Consider the following 15,267-nt stretch of genomic DNA (forward strand, 5'->3'; position numbering starts at 1 on the left):
TTAGCTGAACAGAAAATAATAGAGAGTCTGAATGAAAAACCTGGCTATTGTACTGCAGTTCTATTGTGGGAATGAAAGGAGACAAACTGGACTGTGCAGTAGATGGGTCAATCAGCACAGGAACAATGCCACAGCACACAGGAGACAAGCTGAACTCGCATCCAATCATGTCCACAGGAAGCCAAACAGCCTGTTGCTATCTTATCAGTTTTCTTCTCTGCAGAGACGCAGCGTGTTTACCACAAAATGACTACTTTCAGGACTCTCAGCACGTTAAAACTGAACCCAGACACAAGACCTTAAAATTAGTTCGCAGATTAAGTTTTTAGAGCTGTGGCACCTCTAACTGTTTTTAATATTAAATATTCTGCCGTTTTCACATTAAAATTAGCACCAACAATAACATTGTGTTTTACATTAAACACACGTTTCCTTTGAAATTAAAGGTAATAAATAAAAAAGAGCTTTTCCCTGTACAGTACCTCACTAGAAGGACACTGCCAATGCCCTACTTTGCAGTTTTAGAGAAAATCATCGTGATCCACACCGAGATGTGGGTGGGTTTTTCGCCTCCCCACCACAGCTGATGAATTTCAGCTTGGTTGTTCTTGTGCTGACAAACAGGCAAACAAACTGCATTCATCACATTTCTCTGCCTCAGCTGTAGTTTGGCAGAAAACACCCATAAACAACTGGTGTATACTACAGACAGATGAGATGGGATGATAGCAGGGAGCAGCCGTCTGTGTTGTTACAAAGCTTATGATTAAGAAACATGTTTATCTTTGAAGGTGCTGCAGCAGGAAACGCAACCTGCTGTAATCTGATCTCATTCTTAAAGCAACTGTGACTCCAGACAAATAAAAACAGAGCCAAGCATCTGTTCTCTTTCATGTTCACAGGAGGAAAGAAGGAAAAACCGGTGTTTCTGCTGAGGGAAGGATGTACAGGAATCTTTTGGGTTCGGGCCCAGATAGTGGTCCCAGGAGTGAAAACGTCTTTCATGATTTCACACAGCAGGTTTTAAGACCCACACGAGGCACTGTTTTAAGACAGTACAATCTCCTGCTTTGGTCTATGACACAGTATGGTAATGAGGCAGCAGAGTGGGAGATGTGTTCTTGGAGATTTTTCAAGAAACTGTCAACAAGGAGAGCAAGTAAGATTCTCCATCTGCTTGGCCTGTTTGTCATCTCAGATTTAATCAAATTGCCTTAATTTTGTTTGGTTTTTTAATTAAAAATAAAAACAATTAAGTTAAAAAGAGTGATGTATTTGTACATTTTAAACATTTAGGTTTATGGGACTGATGCTGAGAAGCAGAGGCATCAATCCATACCAGGCAGCAGACTGTAGGAGACTCTCTGGGTCAGTTTCAGGTCAATGAGAGCTGCAGGTGGAGGCAGGATGTGCTCAGACTAGCTTAGCATAGTAAGTGGGCAATGGCTCAATCCCAAGTTGAAAAACACTCTTACAGTAAAAGTAAACCCAGATTTCACTGATGAACACGTGTTGGGGTGGTTCTTGCATTATTATAGTAATACTGGTTCACCAACATTGCAACTGACCAATGATGTCACAGCTTTGCAAAGTGAGGATAAAAGAAAAAAAAAAGCCCTTTTTTAAAAAACTCTCCTAGAACAAAGTGTAAATATTGCATTTATTTTCTTGATTAATTTAATCAATATAATATCAAGTCAGTTTTTCTGTTAGCCAAATGTAGGTTTTAATAGCAATAGCTAACTTCTTGGCTAATCTTGGCTAACTGAATACTAAGACAACGTCATTGGTTCATTTATGACGATAAAGGAACAACACCAACAAGGGGCTATCAGATCGTGCAATACGACAAGTTTTCAGAAAATATATCTTTCCTCCAAGAAGTGCAAGACCAGTCAGCAGCCAATGAGAAAGAGAGGTCAGAAGAGACTGAGATCCATTACTTTGGACCCAGGACACATTAGCCTGTAGTATCTACAAAATAAACAATTTAAGTTGCAGCAATGAACATTTTCTCATTATACTTTGATTTAATTGTGTCATATGAAATGAAAAAAAGCCCTTCAGCTAAATAACTGCATGGTTGTGCCCAACCAATGTCACTGTCACCTACCATAGATAGGGATGTTTCCAGTGTTTCTACCAAGTTCATGGAAGTGACAATTTTATATGCACTTATTCACAAGGCCACTAGAGGGCACTGAACTTGGGCACCTATATCGGCAGACAGTTTAAAAAGACTTTGTGTGTGTGTGTGTGTGTGTGTGTGTGTGTGTGTGTGTGTGTGTGTGTGTGTGTGTGTGTGTGTGTGTGTGTGTGTGTGTGTGTGTGTAAATGTTTTGTATTTTGGAGAAAGATAATCGTTTTTTGATGATTGATTTTTTAATTATCAAACCACTTCTTTAATCTCTAACAATTAATTAGTTAATAGATTATTTCATCTGGTAGGTTTCATGATAGCAGCTGTCATGTTGAATATCACAGATAGATAGATGAATAGAATTTGTTTAAAAAGTGTTTAAAATTCATTAAAAATAGAGTTTTAAAGTCACTGTAAAGAACTATTTGAGCACGGCCCTGGTTAGTCCTCTTGTCTCTCTAACCTGGATAAAATAGCTGTATATACAGAACGCCAAAACATAGCAGCCCTTTCCACCCATATGTTTTCATGCTTGTTCATCCCTGAAATTACACACAATTTATCAATGTGCAGAGGATGGCTGAGTGTGAGCAGAAATGGAGGCGAGCCAGCCTACATTCAGCTGTAATACCAGCAGCTTCGGATGGAGCTGTGATCAAGACAAAGAATCCCAGCTTCTTGCTCAGATATGTGAAGTTATTTAATCCCATCTAATAAAAACACCTGGTTTGTAACGTTGCTCATGTGGTTGATGGAACAGCTAATTCTGGTTCCAGACCTGAACTTAATCGGCTGAAGCCCTTCTTGGTTTGTGCCAAGCTATAAACACAAAGAAGTGTGACGCTGTTTCTGCCTTCGTTGCCAGACAAAGTGCAATGTGCAAACTTTTAGCCTTTTAAACCCAGTTTTTGAGGTCCAGGTGGTTTAAGTGAGTAATTATTAGCAATTCTGAAGAGCGCAAACTGAAAACCTGCAGTGCTGTGAATAGCTTTCATATGACCTTTTTTGAGGGAACAGCCATGTGACAGTTGACAGCAAGGTCCTGGAATCATTCAAAGCTACAGCTTCTGAGAAGTAGCCGCAAAAAAAAGAAGAAAATCCATTCACTTCTTTCACAAATGGCGATAGAAAAGTTCACATGTGAAAATGTGACTGATAGAATGGAGGGAATGTTTTAATTGGTGTCTGATGCAGAAACAGCTTTAGATGGTTATTATTTGTCAGGATATGTCAGGAGAAAAACCTGCTGATTAATTGCCAGAAAGCCAGAAGCTGCACAGCTGCTGTGCAACCAGTGTGTGTGCGTGCCGTTTGAACGTAGTTTGGAAGCATGTTTAGTTTCAGTACTTTATTTTAATGCCAAGTCTTTTTGTACATGTGGCTGCATGACATTTACTCATGTAGAGTCTAATTTCTTGTTTTGTGAAACAACATTTAAACTTTTGGGCAATGTCACTTTTCATGTAATGCATCTGTACAAGAGCACAGAGCTGCGTGTTAGCCTGAAAATGATGCTCGGTGTTTTCTAAACCAATTTTCTACACTGTAATCATTTCTAATCTGATGTTCTTCGGCCCCCTTGTGCCACCCAATTTAAGAAATCCTATAAATGCCACCGGCGTGTGCGTGTGTATATGCATGTGTGTGTAGCAGTGAAGCATTCAGCATTCAGGGCCAAGCCTCCTGCTGCTTTCACTAGGGTGAGAGGAGCAACACACAAACACGCAGACCCACAGTGCTGGCTTTCAGCTGATGCATTTATGAGCAACACACATACAAAGAATACACTCCCTCCACGTCTTCTCTCTCTGCATCTTGCTTCTGTGACTCCACCTGCTATCCAGCATCCCCGTCCTCACCCCTTTTCCCTTCATCTGTTGCACTCCTTCACTCCACCCGCCTCGCTCGGTCTCTGTTTTCCATCCAGCCTAATTAGAGCTCCGTCAAATCCAGGTGAGCTGACAGCCAATTATCACTCTGTCACACCGAGTCATGCACTCCCATCCCTCTTCTTTTGCCCTTTTTTAGCCTTGCGGGAATTTGATTTTTTGCATCAGTAGCACGAACAGGACAGTTCGCTATTCTTGTTTTAGGAAACTGCCAGAAGAATGAAGGCTGAGTATGAAGCCGTGCGAGGATAAGCAAGCGGACACGCGGGCTGCCACACAGACGCCACAACAGAGCCGAGACTGAATTTACGTGTAGAGTAGAATACAGAAAGACTTGTGCACGAACTAGGCCTGTATTATTTTCAGAAAGCCCACTCACGTAATGCTTTGGCACATTTAACCGTTTCACACTAAAATGTTCCGTTAACAAGTCCGCAGGTCGCTCTAGTCTCACACGTGCATTTATCATAATCGTGCAAAACGCATTAAACTGTACATTTTAATTAATGTCACCAAGACAAAGTCTAAACAGAAAGACTTGTGAGTCTGCAATTAATGAAACTAATAAGGTAACTTAATAATGACCGATTAATGAGGGTGCTGCACATTGCTGCAGAAATGACATCTTACACAAAAGGACAGGGAGCAGTGCCCTGACTTGCAAAGATTTTCAGTGCGCAGAACAACTGTGCCATTATATGCCTGTACGGAGAGATGCTCCCATCAAACTGCATTACAAAAAACCCTGATTCCAAAAATAACAGCGCACCATAGGGGAAAAACTACTGTGACAGTCTTCGTGACAGCGCAAATATTCCCATAAATGTGGGCAACACTTTCACAACTGTAGCAGCAATATGATCATCTAGCAGAAAAGCATAATATACAAATCATATATAATGCGTATATCATTTACAAATAAATGGTAAAAAAAAAAAAAAAAAGATGACTGTAATTCAGTATTCATACTGTACCTGCATATGACATATGATAGCTACATTTATATAATTCTCACATTTACATTAAATGATTCAATTGAGATTTTGGAGGCAGGCTTTGTTGTTTCATTTAAAGATGATTTCTATATGCTTCTTATAGATTTAAAAAACATAGTTTGGGTGTTGTTGTGCTCCCTCTGTGCAGACTGCATTGTTAGGTGTGAGTGAGAGTTGACGGACTTGTGTGAATACAAAATTCGTTCTCGCCTTCAGTGTGTCCATTCTGCAGGACGCTCCTCTCTAACAGCTGTCACCACACAGCGCTGCATTTCTTCCATTTGTGACACTTTCCACGAAAAAGCAGTTTTAAAAGGGAAAAGACCTTTAAACTCACCATATTCTAGGGTTTCCTAGACGTTTGCATTTCGGAGAAGATGTTGAAGAAATGAATGCACGGGGGTCCCGAGATTACAGACAGTTAGCGAAGAGTCTTGGAATTCCTCCAGTCCCACAACACTTGGTCTAATTCCCCGAGGTGGATAAGAAAAAGGTCCGTAAATGCACCGTGAGGAGCGTCAGGTAAATCCTCCGCTCAGCTGCCGCCGTGCGTGGAGCTTCCCCCGCCTCAGCGTTGGTTAGTGTTCCCGGTAAGCCAGCGGTCTGCTCCCTGACCGTCCGCGGTAGCCGCGCTCTGAAAGAGCAGCATCCCTAACACTTTGTCCACACACACATCCTCGGGAGGCGTCGGCTGTGTTCGGCTGTTTCCGGTAACATTATAGGCTCTTGGGTGGAGGCTGTCAAAGACGTCCTAGTTTATTTACACACTGACAGGCTCCTCTTGAATCGTATTAATCATCCCGCTCATAATGACATTTATTTCTATAGAAATTTCGTTTACACACACTTTAAAACACAAAACCAGGCTGTGTCTTTGGTTCGATTCCCGCACTGAAAACGCTGCCCCCTGACAGCTCCCCCGTCGGAGCCCATGAGCGATAAGCTACCTGCTCCAGAGGAGGTCCCGGCAGTAATTAACACCACACCATCGACCTGCTGCAGCCTGTGACAGTGCAGAGGTGCCATCTATAGAGAAAAGGATTTCCTACAGTTCTGGCACTGAAAGCGATAATGAGACATTTCACCGAGGAAACACAGCGGGACGAAAAACTGTGGTACAAACATTTATTTTGAATATTTTTACTTATTTTGTACAACTTACCTTTTTAACTTTGGCCAATTACCAGTGATACCCAAATTTAATCATGCCAAATATTTATTTTATGCAATTTATTTATTTATTATGCAAATATATTTTAAACTTCTCGGTGGCTTCGCCTCATCTAACTCTATACTTGCCTACATGTGCTATTCTACCTGCTTTTAAACCATTTAAAATTACAATTCATAGTTTTATATGTGAATTTTATAATGTTAAATTAGTATTAAACAAATGGCTGACTAAGTATTTTAGGCTTTAGTTTACTTCAGCCATATTCCATATAAAATCATACAAAAATAAAAATAGCTTCAAATACAGTCATGACTACTGCATATGTGGTCTGCACAATACTGCTTATAGTTTAGCTGCATCTTGCTGATCATTTTTGCTAACATAAGCTGATAACTTAGTACTATAATGTCTTCGCTACACACCCAGCAAACATGGTTGAAACCCTGACATCGTCTCTCTGGTCATAAATGGCTGCAGTTCAATAGCAGAGCACCGCAGACAGGCTGATGTTGCAAAGAAGGAATTCAATGCATTTGTGCTTTTTGTTTGTTTGTTTGTCTTTTTTAACTAAAATGGTCAGCACGTGGTTGCGCTGTGAGCATACATCAAGAATGAAAAGGGCAAAATAATAATACTGAAACTCTTGTTTTGCTTTGATTACGTTATGTTTTATTATGTTCTGAAATGACATTTAATTTAATGTAGTTACTTATCTAAGCTGGAAAGTTTTTTGTTTGTTTGTTTGTTTGTTTGTTTGTTTGTTTGTTTGTTTGTTTGTTTGTTTGTTTGTTTGTTTGTTTGTTTGTTTGTTTGTTTGTTTGTTTGTTTCACTCTTTGCTTCGAGCCCTGTGTACATGAGCTGCATGCTAAAAGACCTTTTGTTAAAAGAGTTGGCGTAATAAGCATATATGCTTCAGCCAATACCTTTTAATTAGCCTTGTCTCGTGCTTTCATGCTTTGTGGTAGATCTTTATGCTGTATTCACTGAGATATTTGAATGCTAATCAATAAATCAATAAATAAAATATATAAGTAAAATGTCTTTACGCCACTAACAGTTTGTTACATTTCAAGTGTAATTCATTTGTGACATGGTGAACTTAAAGCATCATCTTTTGCTCCAATGTTGTGTGATTGTTGGGATTTCCTTTTACCTTAAAATATAAAGCACCTTGAGGTGACTGTTGTGAAATGGAAATATATAAATAAAATTAAACTGAACACGTCTGATTCTGATTCAGTTTATCCACAACATAAACTTAGGAATGCTGCTTTTTAACTTATGAAGCTAATTAGCTCAACGGGACAAGAGGTGGATGTAAAAGAGGTCTGGCATCAGAGTCGAGGCTTAAAGCTTTTTATTTTTTGTGTGTTTCATCTTAATCAATAAAAAGTTGGTAGAAAATATTTCTTGAACACAAACTTTAGCTTGCTAGAAAATCTAACAAGGACGTAGGTGGGAGAGATAGCAAAGCAGCATCAGAAACGTTGCTGCTCTGGTTCAGCTCTCATTTTGGAGCTATTTTTTCTGCTCGCTGGTTAATTCTTTGCCCCAAAACCATCAAGACAAATGCTAATGTTTAGTCCAAAACAAATGGTGGTGGTCCACATTTTTTTAAACCACAGATTAAGATTTTATATGACAAAGGGCAGTGACTGTGGTGGAAACCTGGCTGCCTTATTTTTTTATTTTGTTCTAGCTGAAGGATTTTGAATCTTACAGTGAAGAAGGGAATTAGAGCTGCCTGGATCAGTATAGCTGGTTATTGTCAGCATGACTGTGGTATGAGTATATTATAGGTTCTGAATATACAACATGACGAATAGATAAAGTGACAATGTAACAGAGCCTCATCTGGAGCAACGAGGTTCTCCACAGATCAGCGCAGAAGAAGAGAATCCAGTATCAGTGTAGCCGTAGCTAATTTAGAGAATTATCATCAACTGTGACTGGCCAGTTTCATACAAGGTGAAGAAAGACTACCTAAGATCCCGCCTCTTTCTAATTCTACACACTAGTCTCTGTAACAGTGAATATAAAACATTCAGTGTTGAGAAATCACAGCGCACGCAGGAAGGAGGTGAAAGTCCTGCAAACATACAGTTGAAAATCTATCTAACCTGGGTCACACCTGGTGAAGGACCAGCAGCTTTCAGGTCCTTTGGGTCCACATGTGGTCTTACCACATCAGCATCATGACAATAGCTCTTCCTTTGTTGGGACCTGACTGGCAGGTGTCATACTCTACAGGTAAAACTGGAATTAGTGTTAATAGTGTTGCAGGCTGGACCTCTTGCATGTCATTCTTTTCTTTCACTATATTTCTTCGTCTAATGAAGGCAAATGTGGATTGAGTGTTTCATGGCTCTGCAGTGTTGTAAATGGACACGACGAGGACTGTGGCAGAAAGATGAGGATCCCTGAGAAACCCGACCTCTTTACATCTTTTATCAAAGAGTGAAACTATTGTAATTTAAACGAATCCAGAGAAAATAAAATAGCACAGTCGTGCTGATCTTCATGTCACAAAAATCCAGTTTATTTTGTACTTTGTAAAAAATGTGGGGTGTTAGCCTATTTCCCCCCACTTCTGCAATGTGCATGCCAGACAAAGTTTGAGAAGCTTTGTGTAAGATCACACTTTCATGTATGAGCACATCAGCGATGTGATAGTTAAAACAACAGGATCAAAGTGCTGCACTTCTCTCTAACTCTACATGCACCGGTTTTGTTACCTTTCAAACATGTAGCCTTTATGCTCAGTGTCACAACTTCATATGATTTCTCTTCACTCTTGAAAGTTTATACTTTTTTTAACCACAAACCAAAAAGTCCTCCCAAAAACAGACTGATGTGTGACTTTAAGAGCTAATTCTAGGAGTTAGCGCCAGTAATTGTGTTGATTTGGGAGCAGTGAAGGGTAAAAGGGGACAGATTTTGATAGATAGCCTTGTGAAAGGAAGAAGTTTTGTCCAATCAGCCAACTTCATACCAAATCCATGTTACCAGGAGCTTATGTGTCAACCACAAAGCTGAACAGGGATTGAACCACAGTGTGAGTCAGCAGTGCGAAACACTGGCAGCACATCTTCAAGGAAAATCCTGCACAAACTGACACTTTACTGGAAGAAGTCTGATTGATCTGAAGCTAAAGTTTGTATTTTCAAGAGTTTTGTAGTCGGAAGCAGGATCGGCTGAGCGTGAGGTGGATGGGGACGGCTTTTAAATTAAGGGGAAATCTGCAGTTTAAAAAAATTTATATATTTAAATTGTGTGAATACAACGGGTAAATTCAGCAAATTGCAAATATAAACATGTGGAATGAGCTAGAGTTACACATGAATGTTCATTCTCCAGTCAGTTTAAATCAGTGTGAATCACATCAGTTTTGCAAAAGTGAAAAGTTGCATCAATCAACTCAGCGCTACAGGAGCCTTTTTGTCCATCAAGAGAAAGACTCCTCACAGCGGCGACTGAACACATTCAAGCTCATCTTACATTTGATGTTTTCTACGTTCTGCTGTGAACACAGAATTGTAAAATTTGGGGTTTTGAAATTTGGAAATTATTCCATTCTGCATCCAAATCTTTTGAAATTGTCAATGAATGACAGGACAACACGAGATAAAGATTTTTTAAATGCATTTATTTATGAAGAAGCTTTTTCCTGTGTTTCCTGTTGTGCCACATGTATTGTAGTCTTACGTTACTCAATCTTGTGTTGTAAATGGTAATAACAATAATAATTGCTTTGAAAGCATTTCAACAATATGGACATTTAAACACGCTCTGTCTCTTTCAAAGCACAGCATCACAAAGACAGAAAAGAGGAATCTGAAACGTACACACACCGGAGTGTTAATCACAAGCCACATGATTTATTGACATGAACAACAAGTGTCAGTTAAGGCCTTTAATTTTTACATTTGCATTATCAATAATGGAAACTCTCCTCCCTTGTAACCAAACCTGCCGTTGTCAGCGAGTCTTGTTGCATCTTGTTAATTCTCAGAAATAATTGAAAGAATCAGCTGTCACGCACATTTTCAGCTGAGCTACAGACAGTCAGAGGCACGTGGCACCTACCTTAGAGAGCAACGACTTTGTGTAATATTCATTGCTCTACATTTTTATTATGGTTCTGATCCACAGCACAAAAGATTGACATTGCTGCAGTAACATCACCAAGTGGTTGTTGAGGTAATGTTAGCATTCTCTGAGCATTGTCAGGACCAAATGAGCGGTGGATAAGCCTCTGCAGCTACACACTCATTGACTAACAAGTTGTGATGAGCCTGCTGGCTGGTAAAAACAAAAGGTTTTTGAGGCACTTCCAGGTCGGCTTCAGATCCAAAAGACGTGTCCGTCATTTCTATTCTCTTTGGAAGACAGATTTAGAAATAAAATAACGATTTGTGGCAACAGGTATGTGCAAAAGCAGAGATAGTAAAAGAGATGGACATAGCTTCTGGGTCTGAAAAGTGACGGTGATGCATAAGTATCTCAAATCTGCATTCTTTATAATATCCACCAGGGGGTGATTTGTTTGGTTACAGACTTCTGGTCCTATAGATATCCAGAGCGTTCTCACTCCCGAGGCGTAACATGTGGACGTTTTGTCACGTCCCACGGCGTTCCTGAGGAACGCGAAAGGAGACCTTCGGCGTTCTTATGGTACGCGGCGGGTTATGGCTGGAATCCAGTGCAATGACGCTCCCGCAGTAGTAGACGTTCCAGCCCTGTATTCCAGCCCTAAACCTAACCTTATCCCTAGCCCTGACCACAACCTTATTCCTGACCTTAACCAGGACTTTAATGATGTTAAATAGCGTGTTTCTAAGCGATTTGAAGAAGAAGAGCGAACATGTGTAGGTTCAGTCCAGACGGTTCTCATATTTCCTCTTTTTCCGAGGTCGTCATTTAGGAACGTGGTGGGTAGCCGAAAACGTAATATGGTGACGATTTGTCACCTAGCGTAAAATGTTACGCTTTGGGAGTGAGAACGGGTTGAGATATCCTACAAAGGGAAAAAAGCTTTTGACTTGACCTCTGTGGACACTTTGATGAGTTTATGGGCTAAGTCACTCATACTGAATAACCATTAAGACCATTTTGAAGATTGTGTTCATACTAAGTGGTTATCTAATGAAACTTACACACCAGAGTATCCGAACTTTGCTCATCCAATCCTATGTCAGAGCAGCAATGCTCATTTCAATGCTTCAAACATTACTTGAGGAACCAGTGCACGACATCACAGGAGCCACGCCCATATGTAATAATAAGTGGGGCCAAAAAAGGGCAATGTGATGCCCCGCCCACTTCCTTGTAGTCAGTTCGATCCAGTGTTGGAGAGCAATGGGCTGACAAGGGAGTGTCAAACACTAATGCAGCTCAGTTGGGCCTGGGTAAGAGCTGGCCTGTGGCTTCACTCTAGCTGAGGTCAAAGTCAGTATTCATTTCCTCTCATGTCTTTTTCACATCAAATTTTCTTGACCCTGATGGAAAATGTCAGGAGGTCAAGAAAAGCTGTAAAAGCCAATTCAAAAGGAGTCTGAAGAACCGCACTGCTCAGAGAAGGTGACTGCATTTACACTATACTGCTTAATCATGTGTGGATGGATGATGACACCAGTCTGTCATAAATGACTTCAATACGTTATCCCAGCCTTCTTACTGTGAGGATGAAAGCTGCACAAACATGGAAACCACTGTACGATTCATTCATTTCCATGGTTGCAATTTAAAAACGAAGAATATATTAAGTCAGAGCGTTTAAATGAAATGTTGTCGGCACATAGCATCTACTTTAACTACTGCATACAATCTTCAGTTTCAGTTTTCAGTGTGTCTGTAGTCAAATGAATTAATGATAATCCAAACGAGAAAGGCAACGTCCAAAAGGAGCCTCTGCTGTAAACAATGCGATCATCTACTTTTACTTTGGGATGGAGCCAGTCGTCTTTGTTTAAAACGCACCTGTTTGAACACCGTGTTGCAAAGTGGGTCTCAGAAGGAAGCAACAAGCAGATTTTAATGAGTTCACCTGTGGGTTTATAAACTGGAAACGGCACCTGTGATTGTATATTGATCTGCTTCAGTTGTCAGTGAGGCTCATTGTGAACAGTCTGATAACGTGTCACTGTGAACTGCTGGATTGTTTGTTATCTTCTAATGTTTAACAAATGATGCTCTGGTTCATCGTAACAGAGGGTAAAAACAGAGGCGCTGAAGAATTTGTCTATTTAACCACATCCATCCACTCTTTTTACAGCACTGACTCATCCACTCGCTGCATTACTGAAACCGTTTCATTGCTACTCCTTGTTTGTTTTCATAAATGTTACTGAAGTAATTGTCTTGTGTGGACTATTTGTTACTTTCGCTGAATCAGTCGATGAAAATCCAAATCACAGTGGCAGTGAGAGTTGGATTATTGGCTGTAGACAGAAAGTTATACTGGAATAAAAACGTCCCTCTCTCTCACCACACTCGGTCCAGCGGTGAACGCTGAAAACAGGACTGATGACAGAGTCTGCAGTATCCTCCTGTAACAAAGCCTTTGTACAGCAAATTGGACTTGGTGGTTGATATTCCCACTGTGCCCTGACTGAGGCAGAGGACTCATCGATCCTCAGCAGTAACCTCACATTTCCCTGTGGCTACAGACAGAGGGGCTTAAAGTTTAAATCTCTCTTAAACAGGGAACCTCATCCCATACTTCACACGGGAGGAGTCTAGCACATTGAGTGAGAGTTCATCAGGTTATTTAGTTCTTTTCTTGTCTCTAGTACCAACAGCATGATGCTATTGATGGATATTCAACTCCAGTGATGCGATCAAGGACATTTACAGTTTACACCTTGTCAATATGTCATCTAGACTAATTACCTTTTGAGCTGTTTTCAATTCAAAGCAGACGGTATAAGTGATGGTGGATTATAGATTGCTGACCTCATCTCCAATAACTCTACTTGACATCTACTATTGAAGGAACCAGCCAGTGATGAATCCAGTCTCACTCCCGACTACTTACGCATGGACACATGGCCGGCTCCCCCTGGCGTGACATTTAGACATAAATAAAAATGTGAATGGCAAAATTTGAACCCTAATCATGACTGATAAACCTAACAAAGCAGTTTTGGTGCTCAAACCCAATGCAAGAGACAAAGTGTGCAGATTGGACACAAACACAGTCTCCTGATTAACAGTGCTGTAGTCACGGCACCCTTGTGCCTCCTTATTTTTATTTTGTTGCTCTTTCATGCAGAAGCACTAATTGTCAGTGTCCAGTATTCCTCCCATAGTGCATCAAATCAAAGGATGCCTCAGAGAAGTCAGCAGCTTCAGCAAAATGCCAAAAATTACAATGCTATTATTTTTGAAGTATATTCTTGTTGTTTTCATAGCTCACAGTCCATATACAGACACAGTCTTTACCAAGGTTGTTATCGTTAACGAAAACTAACGAAATAACGAAAACTAGAAGCGAAAAACATTTTCATTAACGGAAATAAAAATAAAAACAAAAAAAGGAAAACTAACTAAAACTGTAATGAGTGCTCACAAAACTAACTAAAATTAACTGAATTTATAGCAAAAATGTGTTTAGTTTTCATTGATGTGTGCGTGTCCTACAATAGTCGAGGGTGAAGATGAAGTTTAGTTTCCAGATTTTTTCTTGCTGTGTGTCATTATGCCAGCAGGTGGCAGCACGTTAGTCGAGTCGTCTGTGTTGCTGCTCCGTCCACGCGCAGAATCATGTCAGGAAAAGTCGGGAGAAAGCGCCAGAGTCCAATTTGGGATTACTTTGAATATGACTGTGCTTTGGATAAAGCAAGTGTCTTGTAGTGGAAAGAGACAAATTATGAGGGACATTTCTAAAGGGGAAAAAATCCCACAAACCTTAAAATGCACTTGAAAAGCTCACACAAGAAGGCTAACCTAGCTTACCTTGAGAAGGTAAGGGAGCGCACTCAAACCTCATCCCCAGAAACAGAAGCTAACCCCAGGCAAGGCAGCGTGATGCATCCCGAGACAACAGGACTGGGACATCTACACAACTGTGTGAGTCAGTTGCCTTCAAAAAGTTTATCAATTCACTTGAACCAAAATTAGGAACACCCGGTGCTGCAAGAGTTACAGTTTTTTACAGACGCTAGGACACATTTCTCAATACTTAGGTCACTTTTGCAAAACTCTTCACACAATCCTCCTAACTGACCGTCAGCTTGGCAAAGCAGTTCATTTCACATTCAAAATGCACTACAACTACCAAAACACTTCATTCAGGTCTCAAATAAACTCATTCTTCCAGAACACTAGCAAAGGTTGACAGCCGACAAACACACTTTGTCACCCACAAAACAATGACCTAAAAAACACTAACAACATGTAGCATTACACAGTGTTTCCTTGTGTAAAACAAGGACACATCTCTGTTTATAATTTCAATATATGTTACTGGAATGAATCAGACATCATGCAGAATTCGTTAATATTTGTTTATGTATTTTTATTTTTTTGCACTAAGTAATCCCAAAATACAAGAATTTGTATACACACCATCCACTGATACACATACAATAGTAATGCTAATCTACTCGGTCTTCTCCATTTGGCCACAGGTTCTCATCCACATCACATCTTATGTCATCTAGGGCAACACACCTAGGAAAGAATCTTCTGGCTGCCAGAATTGAAGGAGTTGAAAAATTGAAGGAGTAACACCTGTGCAGATGTTCATCTACAATGAGAATCAGCTGTGGCTGGTTAAACTGCATTGTTAGATTTAAAATATGTTTCAATAAAATATTGCTGTTGGATTTTGCTCTTTTCAAGTTTTGCATTGTGTTATTGTTTTGGCCATGAGTTTAACAGTTTTGAAAACAGTATGTAAGCACATGCAAAATGTCCTGTACGTACAAAGATTTTTGGCAGTTGTTGTGTCTGAGTGAGAAGATAATTCATGAAATTTGAGAGATGTAGTCATTGAATGCATTTTGTGCCAAAACAATGATAACTGGTCCTCAGTTTAGCCCACATAGACTTCTGTTGTGCTCACT

At 40.1% G+C, this 15,267-nt stretch overlaps 1 protein-coding gene across 1 annotated transcript in view; it reads right to left on the reverse strand.

The window, feature by feature from the left end:
* The window catches only part of ptprfa (protein tyrosine phosphatase receptor type Fa), a 376,185-nt gene extending 370,547 nt beyond the window's left edge, over positions 1-5,638 (reverse strand). The window contains exon 1 of the mRNA XM_085382126.1: positions 5,362-5,638. The gene's annotated coding sequence lies outside the window, so the exon portion shown is untranslated. The remainder of the gene's footprint in view (positions 1-5,361) is intronic.
* Positions 5,639-15,267: the final 9,629 nt, after the last annotated feature.

The sequence above is a fragment of the Rhamphochromis longiceps genome, linkage group LG15, assembly GCF_057381845.1.
Source record: "Rhamphochromis longiceps isolate RC_006_pf linkage group LG15, R_longiceps_female_GT1.1, whole genome shotgun sequence".
Lineage (NCBI taxonomy): Eukaryota > Metazoa > Chordata > Actinopteri > Cichliformes > Cichlidae > Rhamphochromis > Rhamphochromis longiceps.